Below are 4,216 nucleotides of genomic sequence, written 5' to 3' on the forward strand. Positions count from 1 at the left end.
AATCGCAACATCTGTCTTCAAGGAAGCACTTCTGTTGCATGTAATATTTACCAAACATTTATAACTGCTTTTAGTTATATCTCAGATACTATGATAGGGTTATAGTTTTTCATCATTTAATGACTGAGAACGGTAGGCACTGAGTCTTAAAGGTAACTTCGGTCCTCGGCATGAGGGGGTATTACACCTGGGCAAGCTTCCTGGATGACAGGCTGCTGCTTATCCAACTGTGCCACATTCTCTCTGGCTCTTGTTTGCTTTATTAGCTAATTACCAGGCTGCATATTCAACCCAAGTTCCAACTATATTAAGGGCTATTTACTAGCTAAAATCAATACCCTTTCGATTAGACACCTGGCGTGGCTTTTGGTAGCTAAGCATTATTTGGGCTTCACTGCTTTCACTCCATCAGGGAGATGGGGAAGTGCTTTGTTTTGATTTTTTACACTTGGTGACTACTGCTCTTAGCGGTAGGAGATAAAGGGCAGTGGCGACTCATTCTGCCATGGCAGAGAATAGGAACAAACACGTAACGGTTACTGCACAAGGAAAGGGGCAAAGGACAATAGCGTGACGAACAGTGATTTCACTATTTTAGAGTTATTTTTCAATTAGAGAAATCTCTTTGGATATATGTCTGGTTTGTCAGGCTCCACATTAGCCCCGAAAATAAAAAGATGAGTAAAATATATTTTTCAACTTAGTCTAGTTGGAAGGAACAACATTGGAAAAAGAATTTCTATAAAAGAGTAAAAAGAGCAAAAAGTAGACGCAGAACTGGGTGTTGACATAGCACGGCAAAGGGAATGATTCATTTTTTTTAGAGAAACAAATGCCAACAAGGCTGTTGTGTTGTTGGTGGTGAAACCAACCCAACAGGCTCTTTGTAATGTAGGTGTTTTGTTACAGAAATAATCCACATCTGCTTTGGAAACGTGAAAATATATAGACAAAAAGAGAAAAAAATCTGTCATCCCACACTCAGATCACTATTAAGCACTGTTAATAACTTGCTATAAACAGTATAGGAATGTGTTGTATGATATGTATTCATGGCTTTTTAAAATAGTAAAAGCTCCTTTGGGGGCGTGTAGCTCAGTTGGTTAGAGCATTGTCCCAATACGCCAAGGTTGTGGGTTCCATCCCTGGTCAGGGCACATATGAGAATCAACCCGTGAATGTATAAATAAGTGGAACAAAAAATCAATGATTCTCTCACTCTCTCATACACACACAAATCAATATTTTTTTTAAAAGAAAGAAATTATTAAGATAATAAAAGCCCATCCCTGACTGGTGTGGCTCAGTGGACTGAGCACCAGACTGCGAAGCAGAAGGTCGCTGGTTCGATTCCCAGTCAGGGCATGTGCCTGGATTACAGGCCAGGTTCCCGAGTGTGGGGAGCACAAGAGGCAACCACACATCAGTGTTTCTCTCCTCTCTTTCTCTCTCCCTTCCCTTCTGTCTATAAATAAATAAATAAATAAAAATCTTTAAAATAATAAAAGCCCAAAACTATGTGAAGACATGAGCTTTGAACCTGATCATTATCCAAAGCAGGTCTTACCATTTATCTTATGACCAGGAATCTGCTTAATCTTCCTGAGCATCAGTTTTTTCATGTACATTATGTGAGCAATAATACCTACCTTAGCGAAGTGTTGTAAAGGTAAACGATTTAATGTAAGTAAAATTCTTAGAGAACAAACCTTGGCAGTATAAAGCACTTAACAGCTTCATTTATCCAAGAAAATGATTATGAAGAGCTCTTTGTACTAAGAATTCAGCCATTATCAAGTGAACTAAACATGATATTTATTTTAAATATTGTTATTATTAATAGTGTTCTATAACTCTTTTCATTTAACCTAATATCAAGAATACCTTTATATGACAATAAACATAGATTGATATCATTTTTACTGACTTCACAGCATTCCAAAGGAAAGATATACCATGTTTATCCAACCAATTGCCTATTCAAAAGATCTACAAAGATGGCTTCCAGTCTGTACTACAAATAACATGACTTTAAATATATTTGTATTCTTGTCCAATTGATTCTTAAGCATATATCTTTTGAGTGTAATTCTTGAGTCAAAGATGATGAACATTAAAAAAAAAAAACAACCTTTTTGATGTTACTAGCTTGCCCAAGGAAAGCTTTCACTGGAAGGTATCCCAGACCTCGGTGTGGGAGGGTAAGTGGAAGAGAGCTATGAGGAAAAGAAGGAAGAAATAAAAGGAAGTCACTGTTGTCAAACGGGTAAATTATTAAAGTCAAGTAGGCTGAGTCATGAGGGAACAATTTTATTCCTGTTTTAACGAGCCTGGAACTTACCCTTTCGAACATCAGTTATGCACCAGTGCCTGGACATATCTAAATTCCACAGATAAACCTCTGAAGGACTTAAGACAGAGTGTTCATGTGCTGGAGGTGTGTACAGGGGTGGGCATAAGTAGGTTTATACCTGTGAATATTCAAAACACAGAGTTTATTTTTGTGTTATTATTTATTAATGATTGTATTTCCATACAAACAACTGTAAGGCAACTCTTGCCCACCCTGTACATCTCTTATAGATAACCAGTTGTCATGCTTAAGGAAAAGTAGTTATCTAAACCACCTGGAATCCAAACCCCAGACCACCTGACATCTGGAAGATTACATTCCTGAGCCAATCTCTAGGCTAAGAATGCGGAACTGACTTTTCCAAACGTGCTTTTTTGAAAACTGGAAAAACTCTCAAACCTCTTTTTCTCCTTTGTAACACTGTGGGCATAGCCCAGTTGTGTTTTCATTGTCAGATTCTAAGACCCTCGAATAAATCTTTGTTATTTATTTTTAGCCTAAGCCACCTGGCTCTTTTCAATATTGGGGAATTTAGTGGGGAGTGATAGGGAACCATGAACAGGAAAGAGTTCATTATCTTTAAATTGTTCAGAGGTGAGGTCATACTCTAAAGCACAATTTTCAACCTTTTTCATCAGAAGGTACGACGCATAAACTAATTACTAAAATTCTGCAGCACACCAAAAAATGTATTTTTGCCAATATGAAAAAAAAGGTATACTTTTGATTTATTCACACCAGATGGCTATAGTTGTGTCCGCTGTTATCATATTTTTATTTGACAATCTAAGGGAAAAGAGATCAGGGTCATTGACTAAATAGTCAGGTGTTGCATGTTGTAAAAATTTTTGCAACACACCAGTTGAAGATCGCTGCTCTACAGCAAGATGTCTTTGGGGCTAAACAGATTATAAGAACCAATAATTTAAAAAAAGAACTTTGTGATAATCTAAGGTAAAGGATGTAAAGAAGAAGAGTTGGTGTGTTCCTTTCAACTCCCAAGCCTACTCTAAGCAGTTGGAGTACTTCTGAAATGCTAGTGCCGTATTTCCGTGACCTACGATATTAGACAGAATTTTCAAGAACGGCAAACCACTGCTACCTCTTAGCCCACTCTGCCAATACCTACTCAGCCTCTCTCTGCTCTCGTGGAAAGTACAGAATGAGATGCAAAGTTGTTGTTTTTGCTTTGTAATAAATGTACGTAAAAAGTAACCTAAAAAACTGGCTTTAAAATGTCTATTTCTAGGAGTAAAGAGTACTTTACATAGATTTTTGTCTGTGTTTTTACAGTTGGGAATGAAGGATCTGCATTCTAATGAGCATCCCCAACCGATCTGAATGCACATAGTCCTCAGACTGTGTACCATGGTGAACAGACTGTACCACATTGAACAACTCTGCTATAGACCTTTGCTACTCGAAGAGCTCTTCCTGCATAAACAGCAAAAGCATCACATGGGTGCTTGTTACAAATGCAGAATCTCAGACCTTACCCTAGACCTTCTATACAGAATTTGAACTTTAACAAGTTTCCTGCATGTACATTAAATTTTGATAAACCCTGTTCTGTAGGATAACTGCTAATTAATAATCTGGGAGTAGATCCAACACAAAAAATTTCCCATAAAAAGTAGAAGTTCCACGCATTTGGTTTTAGGAGGAACAAGAATTCAGATAATAGTGAATACTGGGAAGATGCAGCAAGAAGCTTTGTATCTCAAATTCTTTCCAGCATCTATTGAATTATTTAGGTGAAAAAAAATGACTCCCAGAAGGATAAACCTGTGGCATATAAGACAACTTTACAAACATTCCAGGAAAAGTAATGAGAAAAATGAGATCTAAATGATCTACTACTAG

Source organism: Artibeus jamaicensis, unplaced genomic scaffold (genome assembly GCF_021234435.1).
Source record: "Artibeus jamaicensis isolate MK-2021 breed Jamaican fruit bat unplaced genomic scaffold, CSHL_Jam_final contig_1832, whole genome shotgun sequence".
Classification (NCBI taxonomy): domain Eukaryota; kingdom Metazoa; phylum Chordata; class Mammalia; order Chiroptera; family Phyllostomidae; genus Artibeus; species Artibeus jamaicensis.